Source organism: Tursiops truncatus, chromosome 4 (assembly GCF_011762595.2).
Source record: "Tursiops truncatus isolate mTurTru1 chromosome 4, mTurTru1.mat.Y, whole genome shotgun sequence".
Taxonomy (NCBI): Eukaryota; Metazoa; Chordata; class Mammalia; order Artiodactyla; family Delphinidae; genus Tursiops; species Tursiops truncatus.
The window spans coordinates 118,489,876-118,513,396 of NC_047037.1; the positions used below are offsets into that span (position 1 = coordinate 118,489,876).

The 23,521-nt window shown below is 36.4% G+C and overlaps 1 protein-coding gene across 10 annotated transcripts in view; it reads left to right on the plus strand.

Annotated features, from left to right (window-relative positions):
* CHODL (chondrolectin) overlaps positions 1-23,521 on the plus strand; it is a 348,559-nt gene that overhangs the window by 130,549 nt on the left and 194,489 nt on the right. For 4 of the 10 annotated variants that reach the window (XM_073804400.1, XM_073804395.1, XM_073804398.1 and 1 more), the window contains 2 exons: positions 13,252-15,273; positions 20,033-20,190. The exons of 4 other annotated variants lie outside the window; for them this stretch is intronic. The gene's annotated coding sequence lies outside the window, so the exon portion shown is untranslated. The remainder of the gene's footprint in view (positions 1-13,251; positions 15,274-20,032; positions 20,191-23,521) is intronic. 2 more of the 10 variants (XM_073804394.1, XM_073804401.1) reach the window with 1 other exon arrangement.

Below are 23,521 nucleotides of genomic sequence, written 5' to 3' on the forward strand. Positions count from 1 at the left end.
ATAAGTCAGACAGAGAAAGACAAACACTTTATGATATCAGTTATATGTGGAATCTAACTGCTCAAGTAATTACTTACTTTATACAAAACAGAAACAAACTCACAGATACAGAAAGCAAAGTAGTGGTTACCAAGGGGAGAGGAAAGGGGGGATGGGCAAAATAGGGGTATGGGCCTAAGAGATACAAGCTACTATGTATAAAAATAGATAAGCAATAGGATATATTGTGTAGCACAGAGAATTATAGCTATTATCTTGTGACAACTTTTAAAAAAATTTTTTTCTCTAACAATTTAGTTCATATCTTTTAGCTACCAAGTGTCTAACTAAATGTTTTGCTTAAAGGTAAATAATAAGATCCAATTATGCATTACTTTTGTCACTTATTATTTTTTTTTAACTTTTTATTTTGTAGTGGAGTATAGCCAATTAACAATGTTGTGATAGTTTCAGGTGCACAGGAAAGTGACTCAGCCATACATATACATGTATCCATTCTCCCCCAGCGTCCCCTCCCATCCAGGCTGCCACATAACATTGAGCAGAGTTCCCTGTGCTATACAGTAGGTCCTTGTTGGTTATCCTTTTTAAATATAGCAGTGTGTACATGTCAATCCCAAACTCCGTAACTATACTTTCCCTACCCCCCTGCACCCTGCCCCGGTAGCCATAAGTTATTCTCTAAGTCTGTGAGTCCATTTCTGTTTTGTGAATACATTCATTTGTATCATTTCTTTATAGATTGTGCATATAAGCGATATCATATGATATTTCTCTCTGTCTGACTTACTTCACTCAGTATGACAGTCACTAGGTCCGCCCATGTTGCTGCACAACTTTTAATGTGTATAATCTGTAAAATACTGAGTCACTATACTGTACTTCTGAAAGTAATATAATATTGTAAATCAACTATACTTCAGTTTTAAAAAAGGCCTAAAATTGAAAAACTCTTGCTGTAGTGGGTTGAATGGTAGCCTCCAAAAAGCTATGCTCATGCCACAGAACCTGTGAATATGACCTTATTTAGAAAAAGAGTCTTTGCAGATATAATTAAGTTAAGAATCGTGAGATGAGATCATCCTGGATTAACTGTGTGGGCCCTGAATCCAATGTAAGTGTACATACAACAGACAGAAGAGGAGAGCACAGAGACACAGAGGAGAAGGCCATATGAGGGCAGAGGCAGATATTGGAGTTAAGCTACCAAAAGTCAAGGACTACCGAGAGTCACCAGAGCTAGAAAGAGGCAAGGAAAGATTCTCTCTTAGAGCCTTCAGAGGAAGCATAGCTGTGCCAATAACTTTGTTATTTGATTTGAGCTTCTGGCCTACAAAACTGTGAGGGAATAAACTTCTATTGTTTTAAGACCCCCAAATTTATGGTAAATTATTATGGCAGCCTCAGGAAACTAATACACTTGGCAATTTTTAAAGAACAGAAAGGAGGTCACAAAGTGAGTAAGGTGGAGGAGGCTAAGAGGAGATGAGAGAAGTGGACAGAAGCCAGACTCTCCAGGATTGGATAAGCCATAGGAAGAAGCTGGGGGTTTATTGTAGAGTCATAAGAAGCCGCTGGTGGGTAGGTATTAAACTAGAGTAGCTAGAGTGTCATTCAGTCTACATTTGAACTACAGTGCAAAAAATGGGCTATCAGACAGAGGGAGTAAAATGGGAAGACTACTGTAGTTGACCAACTGAGAGATGATGGTGGCCCAGACTAGTCTGGTTGTGCTAGAGATGGAGTGAGGGAACCAGATTCAGATGTATTTTGATATAGAAATAAGACTTGGTAATGGATTGGATGAGAGGAATCAATCAAAGATGACTTCTGAGATTTTATTGCAAATAAATGGGTACTGGTAAAGTTAAACAGCAACTGAAATGGCAATCACTAGTAGAGGAAAATGTACCCACTGTTGAAGGTGGAAATCAAGAGTTCCCTTGGGACATAACTAAGGCTTAAAAATCCAAATGTAAATATTATTTAGGTAGCATTAGTTGAGACAGTGTATTCTAAAAGCCTGATTAATTGCACCTATATATTGCTGAAAAATGAATGTGTCCTATGTTAATGATGGCAGATTTTCTTAATTTAGTTCTCACAAGAGAACCGTTTTATCTCTTGGGGATACCACTCCACAATTGCTATCATTGCAGTAATTAGTTCTTGCCTTTATTTATTATTAGAGAAGACTAATGTTCTTTAAGGGCAAGGTTCCAAGAGCTGAGCTAATTTTCAGGTGTCCATATATGACATTTCTACACCAATCCACAGATCAGAGAGTGTAATTATAAATTTAGGGTTAACTTGCACTTCAGCATACAGAGTGATTCCCCCGCAAGTAAGCAATTTCCTGAACTTTGTGATTTGCTTGATTGCTCAATCCACCAGCTAGAGGAAATGCAAGAATCAACTTTTTGCCCAAACACTACTTTAATCTTGGCTGAAGAAGCCTGAAAATCTGGGCTTAGAGATGCTCTTTCTAACCCTTCTCTATTTAATCAATAATGACTGTGGCAGAAAGAGAAAGTATATCTTTTTTCCCAAACAGAAGTAATTGAATATTGCCTAATTAGATTAATTGCACTATTTTGATGCCATATTGATAGGTGATATATAGGAGGCCTGGCAGTGATAACTGTGAGAGAAATTATTTAATGTAAAATGAAGGATACAGGGTCTGGAGGCCACAGCTTTGAATATGATGTCCTCTTCCCCTCTCAAAGTTTGAGTATGTATTTTTATATTAAAAATGGAATACATTCAGTTATTAAAATATGTTCAACTCCTTTCTATGGCTTCTAAGTTTATATACTAATACAATTACTTTAGATTGCTTGAGTTATTTTTGCCTGGGCAGGAGATAGCAATGATAGCAAGGAGGAATACGCCACTGGCCCTTCCCACATTCACATCTCAGTAAATATAAGACCAACGATAGTGGGAAAGGCCAGAGTACCACATATTGTGGTCCTTCTGGTCTCATTTTGACTGGAATCAGGCTCAGCCACTGTGTCCACTAAGAGTTTCCTTGCAGAGGAAACAGACATAGAGAGAAATTTGGAGAAACGCTACTAATTTAAGCTACTGACTTAAAGCACTTTGGTGGAAGGTGAATATGACAAAAATCTATGAGGCAACACAATTTCAGTAGTGAGGACAAAAGGCCATTTTTTTAAAAAGATGTTTTTTTTAAAAAAACATGGGTTCTATAACTCTAACCACCCATTTAGGAAAATGACCATCAACTCTTTCATTGTATTGGTTGTGCTCTATCTCTGCAGTCTGCAGGAAAACATTACACCTTTTCCTTTCACCCATTCAGGACTTTATGAATGCCAACTATGTTCCACGCTCATGAGCAGCCTATGGGTTAGTTGCATTCAACTGTATGGAAGCTGTTTATGGAGGAAGGATTTCGCATTGGTAACTGTGCAATCAGGTGAAAGAGACCAAACTTAAAATCTCTGTCTTCCTGAGAAAAAAAGGAGTAATTGACTTACTACTCTTAATAATAATGGAGTTTATTTTTTTTCCCTGAAACTCCAGATAGGAGCAGTGGAAATTCTGGAAGAACTTGAAAATATTTCTTGGCATCTGTTCAACTCTGAAATGTTTTGTGAAAATTATATGGGATTCTGTAAATGTAAAAATACTTTTTTCCTTTGTAAAATGAGATAATTCCTGCTGAGGTAATTTGGGTAGAAGAAAGGGGTGGGGGGAGAGAGGTAGAGAGAGAGAGAGAAAGATGGTTGGAGGAACTGGGTATGAAGATCAAGATCTATGACTTTTCATAGACACGTCTTGTTTGGTATATTCATGAATTTAGAAAATCCCTATACTTAAAAGTGGGAGACAATAGGAGCTGAAAACTGTAATGCCAAATGAAAACAAAAAGAGAAACAAAAATTCTGAAACCCATTAAACCCTATGGGCAAAAAAATGGCAAGGTTTCTATATAGGGATATTAAATCTATGACAAACTCTGTTTATAATCTTTGAACTTCAAAATGGATGGCATGCCAAGTGACAGAATAATGATTTCAAATGAGTAGTAATTATAGGCGTCAGAACTGCCCAAACCTGCTGATGATGTTGTAGGCTGAAAATCTTTTTCTGGATTCATTTTGTATTTACAGTAGTTGCCATATGTACCACCTCTGTTTGACATCCATTTTTAAAGTAGTGAGGTTGGGGGGCAGAAATGCAACCTACTCTCTGCAGCGTTTTAGATTTATACCTAGAGGCATACTGGCTATAGATTTGTTTTAATATTCAGGACTTCAAAAGTTTGAAAAAAATTGGTTTATAATGATTTTCATATTGAGATTAAAGAACTGTTCATTATTCATTTCGAATTTGAAAATTGAGATGAACACAGTTACAGAACTATATAAAGTTACTACTTTCTGTTTGAGAAGACTTTTTATTGTTCATGCATAGTCTATGCAATGTCAACAGAGCATAAAGCTGTTACCAGCTTTACCCTTGGTAATGGCTGATGGTGATACATTTGAATAATCTTATCAACAACTGAACAGATGAGGCTGACCTGAATATGTTACAGAAGCATGATATTAGTCAAAGTTGTCATTTATGCAGATAAAAATAAATAAGTTTGACAAATCATTTTGGAAAATTTTAGAAGTTTGCCAAATCTAGGTGGAAAATCTTAGAATTTATCTGCCTTTGTTAACCAGATTGACTAGATAATGAACAGATCTGGAATTCACACTAAGCCATGTTATAACTATGAGTTCAAGATCAACCATGACTCAAATATATAACAGTACTACTTAGGAGCATAATGTGATTTAATTTTCTATTTACATTTTAATTTCCAATTGTATTAGTTTCCTAGGTCTGCTATAACAAAGTTTCACAGACTGGATGGCTTAAACAACAGAAATCAATTTTCTTACAATTCTGGGGGCTAGAAGTCCACTATCAAGGTGTTAGAAGGTTTGATTTCTTCTGAGGCCTCTCTCTATGGCTTGCAGGTGGCCGCCTTCTTGCTGTGCCCTCATATGGGCCTTTCTCTGTGTGCACACATCTCTGGTGTCTGTTTTTTGTGTTCAAATTTCCTCTTCTTATAAGGACATCAGTCAGATTGGATTAATACCCACCCTAATGGCCTTATTTTGACTTGATCACCTCCTTAATGACCTTATCTCCTAACATGGTTACATTCTGAGGTACTAGGAGTTAGGACTTCAACATATGAATTTTGGGGAGACACAATTTAGCCTATAACACCAATGTAAGGCACACACCTCCCAATATTTGTTGAGCCCCTACTAGGAATCAGCACTGAGCAAGGCACAGGTGATACAGTAGAGATGGGGTGTATACCCTCATGGAGCTAACAGTTTAATGGAGGGAAAGTCAATTAAGAGTGAAGCAAACAACCAGCTACATATTAATAGATGATGATAAATGCTATGAAGGTAACAAAAAGAGCATGTAATGAAGATCAACAGAGCGGGGTGGGGGAGGAAGTGGTGGGAAACCTGCATAGATGGATCCTTAGGAAAAGCACCTATGGAGGGACATTTTCTTTGAGGTGTGAGAGGCTGTTTGAAAAACTGAAAGGGGGTCAAGGTGGCCAAAGCACAATGAATAAAGGGTAGTGAAATGAAACTGGATGGAGGGTCATCAGGTGTTTAGATTTGTATGGCCTTGGAGACCTCAAGAAGGAGTCTGGGTTTTATTTGAATTGCAGTATGAAGCCCTTGAACATGTTTCAGCAAGAATAGATTTCTGTTTAAAATCCTTATCCTGGCTGTTGTGGTGTGAAAGGGACAGAGTAGACACAGGGAACCCATTTAAAAGCAGTAAAGTTGTTAAGGGCAGTGGTGATGATGGATTGGATGAAGGTGGTAGCAGTGCAGATGAGTGAAGTAGATAGATCCAAAATATATTTGAAGGGTAGAAATGACAAGCCTTGCAGATATGCTGGATGTGCAGAGTAAGGAGAGGGTAGAACCAAGAATCACTCGCAGGTTGAACAGCTGAGTAGATGTTAGTACCATTGGCTGTGAAAGAGTAGACTGGGGGGTGGGGGGAGATTTACATAGAGAGTGGGCTTGAGAAGGGGTGTTGAGATCCAAGAGCTTAGGTTTGCTCATTTTTTCCCATTTAATAAAATATTTTATTTTTGTAAAGAAGAATTTTAAATATATATAAATTCTGAATTTCAACCTTGAATTTTGAGTGCCTCTTTTACTACACTAAGCACAAACCATTGATGTTTTAGTCTGAAGACATCTGCCACAATTTGGTATGGCGACTGTAGCCAATGCCTCAACTTTGGACCCCAAAGCACTTGGAATGGTTGAAGATCTAAAGGACATTTTGGGGACAGGGCAGAGATGGTGAAGCAGGAAGGCAGAACTGCATCATAGGAAGAAGGAAAAGATCAGCAGTGGGTTCAGGAGGGCCGGAGAGTCAGGCAAGTGAACAGGAGGAGACAGGTCCAGCTTCTCCTCCCCATTACCTCTTCCTGGAGACCTAGAGTTTCAAGTACTTATTAGGTTATCCTAAGAGTGTCATAGAGGTGATCAAGTAGAAACATGTTATGAGAGCAGAAAAAAAAGTATTTGAAGTTGTAGTAAAAATATATCCATTTATTAGTGATCACTAGTGACTCCAAATTAAAATATCTATGAGCTTAAATAACTTGCTTTCAACTTAAGGTTTGACCAAAGAGTTAGGTACAGCTTTGTCTTTTTTTCCTATACAGTAGAATAGGTATTGGACATTTACACATGACATAGATTCCAGTCTCTGTCAGAGGGTTTCATCTTTGTGTTCCTATCTAATTTGATGGTGCTATTATTAAAGATGTCCTGGAGGGGCAAGGTCAAATTATTTGAAACCAAAGACTCTCGTGCTAGATTTTAAAAGTGCAACAGCAGAGTATTTTAGAACTTAAATGAAAGTGCCAATCAAAATGCTTTTAGCATGACTTTGCAAATTGTAAATCTGGCAGAGATTTTAAGAAATGTTTGGCTGCTCTGGCTTTAGTGATTTAGTAAACACTCCCTGTTAACAGTTTCTTAGATATTTAACGCTCTATGCAGAAAGGTAGGATGATAAAAAGTTTGCTGTTGATGAAGAAACTAAATCATTTGGCTTACCCTTAGCTATTGGGACCTAAAAGAATCTCCTGTTTTAATAAGAAAGGCCTTTTTGTTATTTTCAAATGTTTCATACTTTTGAAAATAGCGAAAAACTGTGGTAGGAAAATACACTAGAATCTAATACGCATAAACTTTGTATTTGAGAGCTTAAGCATGTATTACAGAGCATCTGATATAGATATGATAAAGAATTGAATATGATTCTAAAGGTAGGAAAAAACACTTTAGCTATTCTGTCATTCTCAGCTTCTCTAGAAGTTTGTTTGGCTGTAAGGATTCTATTTTCACTGTTTAAATTGCTCTCAGGAATAAAGTGAGCTTTACCAGAAGAAGTTCATTGCTTAATAGATCAATAGGTATCTTGGTATTTGTGGATACTAATGGCTAATCTTCATTTACCCACATAAGGATAGTGATAATCAGTAGGGCATGCATTTAAGTTGCTTTTCTAATACTAGTGATTAATTTTTTAGGGTGTTATAAAAAAATCCCTTAAGTAATTTTTTCCAGTTTCTTCATTTTATAGGTAAGGAAACTAAGCTCCACATAGGTGAAATGTGCCCAGTCCACAGTTGGTTAGTGGAAGCACTAGGTCTAGAACCCAAGGATTCTGACTTTTAGGCTAGTGCCTTTTAATTCACAGTATTGCATTTTATAGGCTGGTCTCTTCTTTCAGTATATAAATACTTGGACAGTTCCTTTGTTAAAACTAAGTTTGTATTTTGTTAGAAGTGCTAACTGTATCTGAAATCCCTCAGTTTTTGTTAGAGATCTTTACCATAGATAGAAAAAGACTTGCTGGGAAGGGGGACAGGTGGGCCAGGTTTAAAACAGATTGTCTCCATGTGCTTCCCTGCAAACATATTGGCATCTTCTGACTAGCACTGATTCGTCTCTCCCTTTAGCACAGGCCTAGTTATGCCTCATACCAGACATTTTGCCACCATTGTCCGGAATGAGGGAAACATTCTGGCCAATATTTTGAGAGATGCTCCTTGAAACATGTGAATTAAATTTGTCACTTTTGATTTTGTTAACATGATTTTCAACCTAATTGCTCTGGTAGACAAATTTAAGCTAAGGGAATCAAAGTTTTAGACCTTCACAAATAATATTTATTTTTCTTTAATCCACATCTAAGTAGATTTTCAAACATTGAGGAAACAGAAAAATATTGCAGAGTGTATTAAGTTTCTCATTAGATACACTGCATGCAACTCAAGTTAAATATTCATTTTCATGGTTGACATAGCAGTTTCCAAGTACAAGCTCTTTATGGATTTTATATATGACATGGACATGACATAGTCTAGAGATGGCGAATGCAAGAGGAGACCCACTCTGAAGGAGTTAAATGTACAAGCTGCATCAGAACAATTCTGCCCAAAAAGTTTAGAAAAGGGGATGAAGGCTATTACAAACAGCCAAATATAGTGGAAGAGGAAAGATGTAATAATATAATACAAAATTTGGTGAATAAGAAAGGGGAAATATTTTTTCTCTTACCAAAGAACCATAGGATCGTCACATCACTGATACTGGCATTGCTAACTTAAAGTACTATTTATTGAAATGCTGACAGTGCAATTCTGCACTGACCTCAGAAGACATTTTGTTGCCTATAAAATTGTCAATGTCAGAAGTAGCCAAAATAGTTTTGTTTGGTTTTCATTAAAATGCTGACCTGGTCTGACGCTGATTAATTTGTGATGGCTGGAAGGACCAAAATTTTACAGTGACTTCACTGCAAATGAGATTACTATTTCAGAGCTGAACTTCCATTTGGTCATTGACTATATCAGGACTCTCAAGCAGTCTTACAAAGGCAAGTCAACAGCAGCATGTTTTTGGAGAAAAATAGAAAATCTATTTGTCTATATCTGTCTATTTCTTAATATTTATTTTGGACAAATTTTCTTTGACTTCATTTTAAAGAAGTAGAGTGACACATACAAAGAGCAGGTAAGGAATTGTGCAGGTGGTAATAGATTGCTTTGCAGAGTAATTGTACTTCTGAGGACTGAAAGGCACAAAGAAGAAAGCAGCCCCATACCAGCCTATACCAGGATAAATAACTGTGCTTATAGCTGGACACTTTCATTACAGATATACCTCTATCATTTCTATCTCTGTCTCTCTCATCTCTATCTCTCTCATCTCTATCTGTATCTTTCTATTGCTGTATATCACACATCATATCAGACTTATACATACATGTGATACAGTATCATATACATGATATATGTGACAAATATGTATAATTTATGATCATATATATTATGTTTCACATATCAAATTATACATATATCCTATCATACATACATGATATATATCATATGTGATTTATATCTATCTGTGATGAAAATGTGTGTGTATATATATGGAGAGAGAGGGACAGAGACAGATTGAGAGAGAGAGAGAGAGAAATCAGAGAGGTGGTGTGACAGAGAAGTTGTTCTAATAGAATATCAAAATCAACGCCAAAAAATCAAATTCTACAGAATTTTTTTCATTTTATTTAATGGCTTGTGACTATGTCATTATTATTGATAATTTGGCCTCAAGACATTATCCATATTTAAAGCTGTGTAATATAAGAGGCTAGTTTAGAAAAACAGCCACTAATATTGAAACGCTACCTGCTATCCCCCCAAAGTCTCTAGTTGTTCCACGGTAGCAAAACATACTGGGTGAATAGAGATTTTACAGAACATGATCATGGCAATCCAAGTACAGAAAAGTTCTGTATTAGAATTACGTGATCATTCTGTCCTCAGGTTAAAACGAAAGTATGATGATGACATAACGACAGCCTTCTTTCTATCTCTTGTATCATACTCTCCCAACTGGGGTGGTTGCTATTTCTGCCAGATGTGTAACTGACACCTTGGGAATCTTCCTTCCTGTTTTTTGAGGGAATTCCTTTTCCTTTTTATCATTTTTGAAGCTTCTGTTTTCATAATTTTCTCTTTTGTACATTTTTTTTGTAGTTTCTTGGTGAAGGGTGCATGGGAAATAAATTTTTTGAGACCTCTCATGTCTGAACTTGTTTTTATTCAGCCCTCATGCTTTACTGATAGTTTGAAGGGATATAGAAATCTAGTTTATAGATCATTAACCTTCAGAATTTTGAAGGTATTTCTCCAGTATCCATTTGCTCTACTGTCACTGTTGTGAAGCTGTTTCAAATTTTGTTCATGTAAGTCACTTTTAATTAATTAATCTCTTAAAAGTTTGCAGAGTCTTTTCTTTGTCCTTTTTGTTCTGAAATTTTACAGTAATGTGCCTTGGCATAGGACAATTTTCATTCTTTTTTTTTGAGGGGGTAATACTCCATGAGACATTATAATCCAAAAACTCATGTCCTTCAAATCTAAAAATTTTTCTTGAATTTGATCATTAATGAGTTCCTGTTATTTCTTTATGGATCTTTTCTTTTCTAAATGTTAGGTGTCCTGCACTGTCCTCTCTTTTTTTTTTTTTTCTCTCTCTTATTTTTCATCTCTTTCTTTTTATTCTCCTTTTGGGAGGTTTCCTCAGCCTTATCTCCCGTTCCTGCTGTTGTGTTTTTCCTTTCCATTACGATTTTAAAAATCATGCCCCATGAATGCAGTATCTTTTTAGAGTTTTTGAAGATATTAATGGTAGTTATCTTACAGGTTTCTTTTCTTTTCATGTTTTTCTTTCCTGCCTTATTGGTGTTCCAGCTTTCATTTTAGAAGCATTCCCCAAATGTCTAATATTTCTGCTCGTGATTTAGAAAAATAAGCAGATCGTAAGTTCTAAGTATACAGGTAGGGAGCTTTACTGTAGGGTGATTTGGAAGAATTATATATTGAGGAACTCCCCCTGTCTGTATCTTCAGGTATTACTTCTTGGGCTAATCATAATCTCCAGGAAATCATCTTCAATCTCATCCTTGAGGATAAGGTCTAGCTCCCAGCATTCTGGAGTAGAGTGGGGAAAGATGGCTGGAATCTTATGCCTTCACCATTGGGTATTCATATGGCTGTTTATTCTCCTGTTTTCCATAAAATATCACACTCTCTTTCTCATGTACATTTAATCTCTCTCTCCCTCTTTCTCTTTTTCAAGTAGATAGGTCTCATCTTTTTTTTTTAATATGTACTACTTTTATATATTTAAAATTTTATATAAATGGTATACTGTATTGTTTTTCAAGTTTATTTTATCATTGAACACTGTTTTTGAGATTTATCCATGTTGATATATGTATATCTAGTTCATTCATTTCAATGGCTTATGGTATTGTATATTACAAACCATAGCTCAGTCATCTCCCCTACTGAGGGTAGTTAGGTTGTTTCTACTTTTTTGCAACAATAAATCTTCATTTATCCTTGTACAATGTGTGAGCGTTTCTCTAAGTCAGGCATGTAGCAGTGTGTTTGTTGAGTTGTAGGATATGTGCCTCTCGAAGTTTACTAGATATTGACAGTCTGCTCTCCAAATGAGTTAAATCAGTTTATATTCCCATTGACATTTTACGAGAGAGATGCTATTTTCCCACATTCTTGCCAACATTTACTGTAATTTGAGATACATGTTATTTTTTGCCAAACTTGGTGTGTAAATTCCCTGATTAGTAATGAGGTCAAATACCCTTTCTTATATTTATTGACCAATTTCCTTCTGAGAATTGCTAATTCATCTTCTTTGTCTATTTCTTCTATTTGGTTGTTTACCTTCTTTGTGTTGATTGTAGAAACTTTTTTCTTATTTTGAGTACCAATTCTTTGGTTTGGTTATATGTGCTACAGATATTTCACCAAGACTTTGGTTTAAATTTTTACCTTGTTTATGATAGTTCTCATCTTTCTTTTTGTTATAGATTTTATTTTTTAGAGCAATTACAGGTTCATAGCAAAATTGAGTGGAAAGTACAGAGAGTTCCCATATATCCTCTGAACTTACATATGCATAGCCTTGCACATCCTGCACCACAGTGACACATTTTTTTAACAGTCAATGGACCTGCTTTGACATATTTTTATCACCCCAAATCCATAGTTAACACTAAGGCTCACTGTTGGCATTATAGACTCTATGGGTTTTGACAAATGTATAATGCCATGTATCTATTATTATAGTATCATACAAAATAGTTCTACTGCCCTAAAATCCTCTGTAAAAAATATATTTAACTTTCCTACCCCATCATGTAAAAAATATATTTAACTTTCCTCCATTAAAAAAAAAAATCATACCTAACTGTCAAAGCCTTCCTCTGTATCTTGCCTCTCTTTCACAGGCAACGTCTCCTTTTTTTCCTCTATTCTCGACCCACTGTAGTACATCTTTCAGCCCTACCTCTTTTCTGAAATATCTCTAGCTAGCTAAGGTCACTTCTGTGTCACTAAATTAAAAATGGAGGGCTCCCCTGGTGGCGCAGTGGTTGAGAGTCTGCCCGCCAATGCAGGGGATGCGGGTTCGTGCCCCTGTCTGGGAAGATCCCACATGCCGTGGAGCAGCTGGGTCTGTGAGCCATGGCCACTGAGCCTGAGCATCCGGAGCCTATGCTCCATAACGGGAGAGGCCACAACAGTGAGAGGCCCGCGTACCGCAAAAAAAAAAGGATATTTTTTGGTTATACCCTTTCTTGGACTTTTGTGAGCACCTAACATTCTCTTCCCTTGATTCCAGACTTATGTTTTTCATTTCATCTGTTATTATAGCTTATTCTTTGCTTCTTTTGCAAGATAACCCTCCCATGACCATTCATTAGTTTATCATTTCTCAATGTATAAAGTGTTGGTTTAATTTTCTTCCTTGTTTTATACTCTCCCAAGGTAGTCTTATCAATTCTCCTTGCTTCAGTCACCACCTATATGAGAATAATTCACAAAATTACATCTTTGGCCTGGTGTTATGGACTGAATATTTGTGTCCTGTAAATTCTTTTGTTGAAGTTCTAACCCCCAGTGTGACCATATTTGGAGATGAGACCTCTAAGGAAATAATTAAGGTTAAATGAAGTCATAAGGGTGGGCCCCTGATCCAGGTAGGATTAGTGTTCTTATAAGAACAGACACCAAAGAGCTCTGTCTCTCTCTCTCTCTCTGTTTTTCTATCTCCTGGTGTGCAGAGGAAAACCTACATGAGTACACAGTAGGATGGAGGCTGTCTATAAGCCAGGAAGAAGGCTCTCACCAGAAACCAAATTTGCAAGAACCTTGATCATGGACTTCTAGCTGCCATAACAGTGAGAAAATAAATGTCTGTTGTTTAAGCACTCAATCTGTGCCTGTGGTATTTTGTTATGAAAGCATGAGCACATGGATACATCTGATAATCTCAAGTGATCCCCAAAACCTTTATTCAGATGTCAGCTTTTCATTTATATCCTCTAAAGTTCCCTTCAATTACTCAAAAACTCAAACTCATGATCTTACAGTTTGTTGTTCACTCCCAACTTGCAAAACCTAGTCTTTTCCCAATAGTCTTTTTCAGTGGCCGACACTCTCTATCTTATAACCTGAGTTTGAACCCCAGGAATAATTCTTGACACTTCTCTCTTCTCTGTTCCCCATATTCCATTCACCATTCCATCATTCCATTATCTTTTACATTCTTAATGTTTCTTAAATCTGTCCACATTTCTCCTTTCCCATTTCAAATATGGCCTTTTCAAAGCTCCATTATTTCTTTGATGTGGCAGTCTCCTAACTGATCTCTTTGTGTCCATTCTTGTCACCTTTCAACCAGTTCTGTCTTCTGTGACCAAGGTGACAGTTTTAAAATTTAAAAGTATTCAAATACTTTAATAGAGTGTCTGTGACATTCCAGGAAACCAGGAGCCTGGAGATCAGATCACCTGCCATCAGATCACCATGGCAGTCCATAGACCAAGATGTGGCAACCGAGTTCACCTCACAGAAGGATTCTAATGCTGGTTGAATCACCATGAGTATGAATATAGATTAACCCAAAGCAGGAAGGAAGGCCAGTCTGAAGATCTAAGTACTGCTCAAGCACAGAACATGCAATAGCAAATCTTACCCCTTCAACCAAAAAGAGAAAGCAGGACAGTGGGTTCATTACTGAAGTTGACTAAACTATTTGTTAATAGAGGAACCCTGAAACAGAGTCACGTTGTTCGGCTGTGTCTGGGCTCCTGAGACTCACCTGAAGGGTAAATAGGTGAAGGCAGATCATAGTTTATCTACTCCAGTGTCAAGTGATAAAATACAATAGTAAACACCTTCCATAAATGAGTTTCATACTAAAGAAAATTCATAAGGATTCTGATGGTAATTATTTCAATGGAAATTCACAGGAAATACTAACAGTACAAATACATGTAAGTCATAATGTAAGAAAGAAAACAATTCAAGTTTATGCTTCATAGAGAAGTAAACAAAGCAGCATTGTTGGGTTTAGATGAAGAGGCTAAATGAATAATAGGTGACAGAAAAGAAATGGATGAAATATTTCTCAGTGGGTTAGTCATTGTCAGTGTCAGTACAGTAGACTTTATAATTAGTTTCTTAAAGACAGTCAAGCTCTCAAGATAGCAAAATTATGTTAAAGCTGCCATATATGGCTCTTGAAATTATAATGAGATCTTTAGCTCAAACAACAGCAGTGTGGAAGTGAATGGGATAAAAACAGAGGGAGCACAAACAAAAGACTTTCCACAACTGTGTTGGGGGCAGCAATGATAATAATTATGGAAATGAATGCAGAGTAGGCATCAGTGAAGATATAAACACCTAAAAGAGGTCAATTTTGAATGGGACACTGAACTATGCTAATTATGTCAAAACTTATCAAGACTCAGGATAAAGGTGATTCTGTTTTATTGCTTCTCAGTGTTTATACAAGTCAGATATCTGAAACAATGAAAATGATGAAAATACTGTGTTTAGCAGAAAATAATGATTAAAAGGTGTCATAGATTATAGACTCATGAAACAACATGCCATGTAACAATGTGTTGTTTGTATTGACATAATCCCTGGACTGAGTGTTGATAGAAGACAAAGCAAGTGAAGTTGGCATTGGAGCAACAGGAAAAAGAGGAAGAATATTAAAAAAATGAAGACTCACCCGACCATAAAAGTGATAGAGTAGGAGTTCAATGACAAAGAACACCTACCAAACACAGGTATGCCACACTTTTCGAAAGTTTGCTTTATGCCACTTTGCTTTTATGAAAGACCTACATTAGTACTTCTTTTCACTGAAAGAAAACTTAAGAGGATTTTTCCTTTTACGAAAAAAGGAGAAAAGTGAAAATAATATTCAGCATTTGTTTTGCAACAAGCCATTATAAAGGCAGTGCACATCCTGAGCAGCAAGAGTGGCGCCATCAAGCTGCTTCCCTGGGAACTACACTCAGCATCTCAGCATCAAGCCACCATAGCTTTGAACAGTGCCTGTGAGCATTTGTGCTTTATCTTTTTTGTGCATACATTAGCAAAATGTGTCCTAAGATAATTGTTTCTTCCTTTTCCGCCATTTCGGCTTATGAAAAGTTTTGTAGGAAAGCTCTACTTTTGAATAGCAGGGGGAAACTGTAGCACAAAGTTTAAATGTTAGAAATTAACAAGCAGCAGCCCACACTCTGATCTGAATTTGGGGGTTCACATGTTAATTTTGATGCAGAAAAAGGATGCTCTAAAAGGAAAATCCTCCTCCAGATCAAGAAAAAAATAAATAAAAAGAAACAAAGTAACCCCTATAGAATACTATCATTTCTTCTAATTTTGAGAAAAACAAAACTATCTTATGATATATGGAATTACAATTTCAGAAAAACTGAAAAAAGAAAGAGTGACAAAAACAGCAGGATATGGTGGGTTTGGTGAAAGTTCCAAAAAATCATGGCTGAACTGAAGCATCACTTAAAATAATTGAAGTTGAAATTAATGTGGATCCAAAAAAGTTTACAAGAAATGATAGAGATGTTTTCCAGATTAGACATTTGCTGACAATCCAGCTGCATTTACCATTCATGAATCCTTGAGGAGCAAAGTAACAAAATCAATGTAGAGGATCTGCTGGTGGATTCAGAGTTCAGAGAGGAGTGCAGAGAAAATGGCTGAACGTGCTGGAAGGATGTTTCAGCGGGAGAACAAACTTTGTAATTAAGATTCAGTAAGCATACTGCCACACTTTATTGCCACACTTTCCTTCCATCTATTTACTGAAGATATATTGAAGACAAACAGCATGACATTAATTAATTTAAAATAGACTGTCCCTATTTGTATACAGATTTTTCTCTGCAAAAAATAAGAGAGAATCTATCATGTGCCCTTGGGGTAAAAATAGGTTTGTTTGCAAGAATCTCACCCAGGTTCATACTGTCTGAGAAACAAAGAACAGTAACCACACTATTTTCAAGCAAATTAAAATTTTATGACAAATTTTAGATTTTGGTTGGTTAAACATGAATGAATTAAAATATATTCAGGAGATTTCCCATTTGTAAACATTGAAAGAATTCTTTTTTATATGACCAAGGAATTATGTAAAGGATATTATTTTAAAAAACACTTGAACGAGCAGTCATTTCTGGAAATCCTGCTGTTGTGACAATATAGATGATCCTGGACGACATTATGCTAAATGAAATAAGCTAGCCACAGAAGGACAAATACTACATGATTGCACTTACATGAGGAATCTAAAATAGTCAAACTCATGAAGCAGAGAATAGATTAGTAGTTGCCAGGGTCTGAGGGGCAGGGGAAACTTGGTCAAAGGATACAAAGTTTCAGTTATGCAAGATGAGTAAGTCCTAGAGATTCATTGTACAGTATAGTTCTCATAGTTAACAACACTATCTCTTTTTAAAAAAATATTTATTTATTTATTTATTTTTGGCTGCATTGGGTCTTCGTGTGTGGGCTTTCTTTAGTTGTAGCGAGTGGGGGCTACTCTTCGTTGCAGTGTGTGGGCTTCTTGGTGCGGTGGCTTCTCTTGTTGTGGAACATGGGGTTCAGTAGTTGTGGCTCTCGGGCTTAGTTGCTCTGCTGCATGTGGGATCTTCCTGGACCAGGGATTGAACCCGTGTCCCCTGCATTGGCAAGTGGACTCTTAACCACTGCACCACCAGGGAAGCCCCAATGATACTATGTCTTATGCTTAAAATCTTGCTAAGAGGTAGATCTTGTGTTCCTATCACAAAAAAAACCCCATAAATAAAGAGGTCAGGAGGAAACCTTTCGACATGATAGATATATTTATGGTATTGATTATGATGATGGTTTCATGGATGTATAGTTATCTCTAAACTCATCAAGTTTCATACGTTAAATTGTACAGATTGTTTTTTATTCCAATCATACCTCAATAAAATACCTAGTTCAAAAATAAAATACATTAATGGATTCCCGTTGCTCTTAGGATAAAGACCAAAATTTTGAACATGGTTTCCAGGTCCAAGCATAGCCTGGCATCCATCCTCCTCCTGTGCATCTCTTTTTTTTTTTTTTCACATTTCTCAGCCCTACTTTCTATTCTCCATCTACTCTATTCCTCAGTGTGATTGGCTGCTTCTCATTAAGGATCATTCCCTCTTCCAAGATCATCTCCGTCTCTTACACTCAAGCTCCTTCACCTCATACTTCTGCTCTTCCCTGAGACTGTAGATCAGTCTTCACTTTTTCTAAGAATCCTTCATTGGCCTCCTGCCCTGGGTCAGAGATTCTTCTAAGTGCCCTTGTCGGCACTTATCACAATTATAATTTATTTTAAATTGTGTTATACTTAAATAATTCCCATCTCTCTATGAGAGCTCCAAGGATGCTGGGCCTCTGTCAGTTTTTACTTATTAATTTATTCCCAGTGCCTAATACAATGCCTGACACAAACTAGGTATTTGATAGTTTTTGATAAAATTAATAATAGTGAATCTAAATTAAACATGTGTAATGAGTGTCTGCCTCATTAATATTTCAGTAGTTGTTTATAGTTAAGTAAATTAAGTGAGAGTAGAATAAACAAGAATATTGCTATTAGCACAAATGGAATCATGGCTTCAAATGATCTGTGTATATGGCGTGAGCAATTATCCCATTGTGTGTTGGGTGGATGAGGTCATTTGTGAATCAAATACAGCTCATGCTCTTGAAAATGGTGGTTACTACTACAACTGAAGGACAGGTTTTATGAGTAGGCTTCATGGAAAGGACTTATGCTTGTACCCACTAATAATATCATGGTTATCTTACCACGTCTTGCTCTTTGAATACAAGGGCACACATGCACACACACCCAGCTTCTCTTTGCAGTCAATCATGCCTGCTTTCTGATTCAATCCACAATTGTCAGTCCTGCATTGGAATACGCATTATAAGGCACTGTAAACTACCTGAGGGCATAGACCTTCTCTTTCATCTTTGTATCTTTAAGCTCTAATAAAATACTTGGCTCAGAGCACATTCTAAAAAATTGCATGATAAATGAGTAAATTTAATGAATAAATGAATGCACAAAAGACTTGGACTGCTTTCATTAATACTAAGGCACATAGTTCTCTCAAGGATATTTGAGAATTGAGAATGCCGTAAGTATTTGGAGCTTGAAATTTTGTGTCAGTAGTGTTATTTCTTTCCTGATAAGGTGATAAGTATGGTGTTATTTAGTAAGAAGTGAAGAATTTTAACCAAAGCATTGCACTCCTTGAGACTACAATCAAGTTGCTGATGAAGCCTGAGTAAAGAACCAGGCAGACAGACATTACATTAAAAATTTTAAGAAGTTTAGGAGGAAAACATCAGTGTTTTAGCAGAGCCAGTGATCATTTATCATTCAGAGGTACTCACTGAATGAAATATTGGAGACAAATTTGTTAGAATATGAGACGCTAAGGCACTTTTTTCTTGGCAAGAAAAGCTCAAGTGAAGTTTTGAATATTTGAGAGTATTAAGAAATGCATTAAAATTTTTTTAACATGAATGCTGTGATGGCACACTTGAGAAGGAGGAAGCTCACAGTTGATAATGATGCATTGCTATTTAACATAAGCAACCTAATCCAATTTACCTACTTCATCAGAAAATTTGAAAGGCAAATATTTGTTACATTTCAATGATTATCCAATGTACAAATCTACAGCAAATTTTGTTAGGGAGGTTATGGAAGATTTTGGTATTGATTGCTGACTCTAAAACTGGGTTAGAGTTAAGTTAACTTGGAAACTTGTAATTTCTTTTTTCATGCCCTCAACTCATGATTTATGCTACTAAATTACATTTTCTATGAAATATAAGGTTATATATTTTATTTTAGGTTAGTAAAAAGCTAGGAAATTATGTACTGGATTTCCAATCTTATTTCATAAATATGCAACATTTCTTTTCCAGTAAACTAAGACTTTCAGGCCAGAAATTGTTCAATTCTAAGAGGGACTCTAGCAATTTTCTTTCTCTTAGTTACATAGTTTTGTGTTTAACTTTTAAACCACAATAAGGGAAAGTCTGACTATTGTTTAATTCACATTTGAATGTTTTATTTCTGTATTGTTTTTTCTCATATGATGCTGTAGGTTTGAATGACCCTCTCTAGGGACTGGTAACTGGTAAGAGAGCCCATTGCACTTTCTCCATGAGTAAGAGATCTCGTAACAACTAGGTGGACCTTAGAATGCGGATAGAGAAAGTCATGTAGGGAGAAGGAAGTCTCTGTCATTACCCAAACAGAAATATGCATGGATTCTTGTTACCGCATTTGTCTGGGAAGTATAACTTAGGGGGCTCTTATAGGCTGAATTATGTCTCCTCAGAAGGTATAAGTTGGAGCCATAACCCCCAATGTCACAGAATGAAACTTTATTTAGATGTAGGGTCTTTAAAGAGGTAATTAAAATAAGAACGTTAGGGTGGGCCCTAATCCAATCTGATTTGTGTCCTTAAAAGAAGAGGAAATTTGGACATACATACCAGGGCAGTGCATACACAGAGGGATGACTATGTGAAGAGGCAGCCAAAGAGTGGCCATCTGCCAGCCAGGGAGAGGCCGCAGGAGTAACCACATCTGCTGACACCTTGATCTTGGACTTCTGGCCTTCATAACTGTAAGAAAATAAATTTCTACTGTTTAAGTCACCCAATCTGAGGTTATTCATTATGGCTTCCCTAGTAAACAAATACAGAGGCATAGAAGATACTTAGTGAGCCATGTTTCATGCCAGACAGTATGAGGGGCTTCTCATACACACTCGCCTCAACACATGCTGGTAACAATTTTAAGAATTGTAGAGAGCTATCTGAGCTAGTGGGAGAAGACTTCTCTTTGAAAGATGAGTATAAACTTTGTTATGGGTTGAATTGTGTCCCCCTAAAAGATAAAAAAAAAAGTTGAAATCCTAACCCCCAGTACCTCAAAATGTGACATTTTTGGAAAATAGGGAGTTTGTAGATGTAGTCAAGTTAGGATGAGGTCATTAGGATGGACCTTAATACAATATGAACAATATCCTTATATAAAGGGGAAATTTGGATACAGACGTACACATAGGGAGAACACCGTGTATAGATAAAGAGATCAGGATGATGATTCTACAAGTGAAGGAATGTCAAAGATTGCCAGCTAAGTACCAGAAGCTGAGGGAGAGACATTAAACAGATTCTCCCTTAACAGCTCTCAGAAAGAACCACCCTGCCTGCACCTTGATCTAGGACTTAAAGCCTCCAGAACTATGAAACAATACATTTCTGTTGTTTAAGCCACCTACCCAACAGCCCTAGAAAAACAACACACGCTTGATTTGGCTTCTTTTTCCTTCATACTTGAGAAATGTGGATTTCTGAATCATAAAACGTCATTTGTTTTCATGTGTTCTCTCCAATAAGGTTCTCTAAATATTGCTATTCCAAGTAATTTTCCACTTCTCTTTTGTATGACCTGCTATATTCTCAGCCAACAGACTAGTCAGAGAGTTCATTTGTGATGGACTCTTTCTTCGTCCCTAAAGAGTTGTTGAGCAGGTTAAATTTTTTTTTTTTTCATTTTAGCATTCACTTAATTTTAATTCTTGCTCTGTTTCATTTCTCCTTCCTCCCAATCTTCAGTTTTTCTCTTGTCATCTAAGTACTGCGTATTTTCTTTTCTTTTCTTTTCTTTTTTTCTCTCATTAAAAAATAAAATAATACACGCAAAAAATCCTTTTTATTAATTTTGCCCTCTCATCAAACTACAGCCCTAAGTGTTTACTTCTCTTCCAGGCCAAAATTTTATTTGAGACCAAACTTCTTATTTTATTTTATTTATTTTATTTTAAAAAAAATTATTGAAGTATAGTTGATTTACAATGTTGTGTTAATTTCTGCTGTACAGCAAAGTGACTTAGTTATACATGTATATTCTTTTACATATTCTTTTCCATTATGGTTTATCACAGGGTATTGAATATAGTTCCCTGTGCTATACAGTAGGACCTTATTGTTTATCCATAGTATTTATACCAGTTTGCATCTGCTAATCCCAAACTCCCAATACTTCCCTCTGCCACCCCCCCCACCCACCCCCTTGGCAACCACAAGTCTGTTCTCTATGTCTGTGAGTCTGTTTCTGTTCCGTAGATATTTGTGTTGTATTTAGATTCCACGTATAAGTGATATCATATGGTATTTGTCCTTCTCTTTCTGACTTAATTCACTTAGTATGATAATCTTTAGTTGCATACATGTTGCTGCAAATAGCATTATTTCATTCTTTTTTTATGACTGAGTAGTATTCCATTGTATATTTATGCACCATGTCTTTTTATCCATTTATCTGTCGATGGACGTTTAGGTTGTTTCCATGCCTTGGCTATTGTAAATAGTGCTGCTATGAACATAGGGGTGCATGTATCTTTTTGAGTTATAGTTTTGTCTGGCTATATGCCCAAGAGTGGGATTTCTGGATCATATGGCAACTCTATTTTTAGTTTTCAGAGAAACCTCCATACTGTTTTCCATAATGGCTGCATCAATTTACACTCCCACCAACAGTGTAAGAGGGTTCCCTTTTCTCCACACCATCTCTAGCATTTGTTATTTGTAGACTTTTTAATGATGGCCATTCTGACTGGTGTGAGGTGATAACTCCTTGTAGTTTTGATTTGCATTTCTCTAATAATTAGTGTTGTTGAGCATCTTTTCATGTGCATCTTGGCCATCTGTATGTCTTCTTTGGAGAAATGTCTATTTAAGTCTTCTGCCCAGTTTTTGATTGGGTTGTTTGTTTTTTGTTATTGGGTTTTATGAGCTGTTTGTATATTTTGGAAATTAAGCCCTTGTTGGTTGCATAATTTGTAAATATTTTCTCCCATTTCTGTAGGTTGTTTTGTTTCTTTTCATTTTGTTTATGGTTTCCTTTGCTGTGCAAAAGCTTATACATTTGATTAGGTCCCATTTGTTTATTTTTGTTTTTATTTCTATTTCTTTGGGAGACTGACCTATGAAAACATTGGTACGATTTATGTTTGAGACCAAACTTCTTTAAATAGATGTTTCAATCTACTCTCACTCTATCCTTCCCTAAATTTTACCCTCCATTCACTGAATACTGTTCTTGAACTCTATCTCACCTTGAAAGTGTTCTTGTTGATGTCACCAAATCGAACTGACCTTTTGAAGTCCTCATCTTACTTGACATCTCTGCATTGTTGAAAATTTCCTTCTTGAAAATTCTCTTCTCTCTGGAAAGAAAGCTCTGTATCTTTCTGCCTAGTTGGCTAGCCCTTTTCAATATGATGAGGCAATTTCTTTCATTTTTAACCCTTAAATGTTGAGGTTTTCCAGATGTAAAGAACTGTGAAGGGTCTGAGGTTTTACTTTACTTGCAAGTTAACCTGCCACAGTGTCATGCAACTCTTGGGTCAGAGACAAGGAATCTTTTTACTCACAACACTAGTAGTGGCTAGAGAATCAGCATTTGCACTATTCTCTGAGGTCTAATTCCCACAGAGGGACACAAAGAAGGTCACTTTGTGGGTTGCATTATAGAAGGAATCCTGAGCTTAGAGAAACCAAATATTGTGCAATGGGCTGTTAAGTCTGCCTGATCTTTACCCTGCAGGAAGACATTATCTTTCCTATGCTGGACAGGAACTAAACCTCCCTGTGCTCTAGAGGGAGACACTAACTATATCTAAGGTTATTAACCACACAAACATCCTTGAAAATATAGTCCAGAACAAAGCCATCAGTGCATCTGCTTCCAAGATATGCAAAAATGAAAAAGATACATGGAGAACTATCTCCCACCCCAAGAAATGTGACCTTCAACTACCATTTGTACCCCAATGACCTCTAAAACTCTCTCTCTCTCTTTAAACTCTAATTGTGGCAACTTGGAGGATATGTCCAAAACAGAACCTTTTTTCTTTACCTCGATTATGTTCTCTTTCTGTGTTTCTC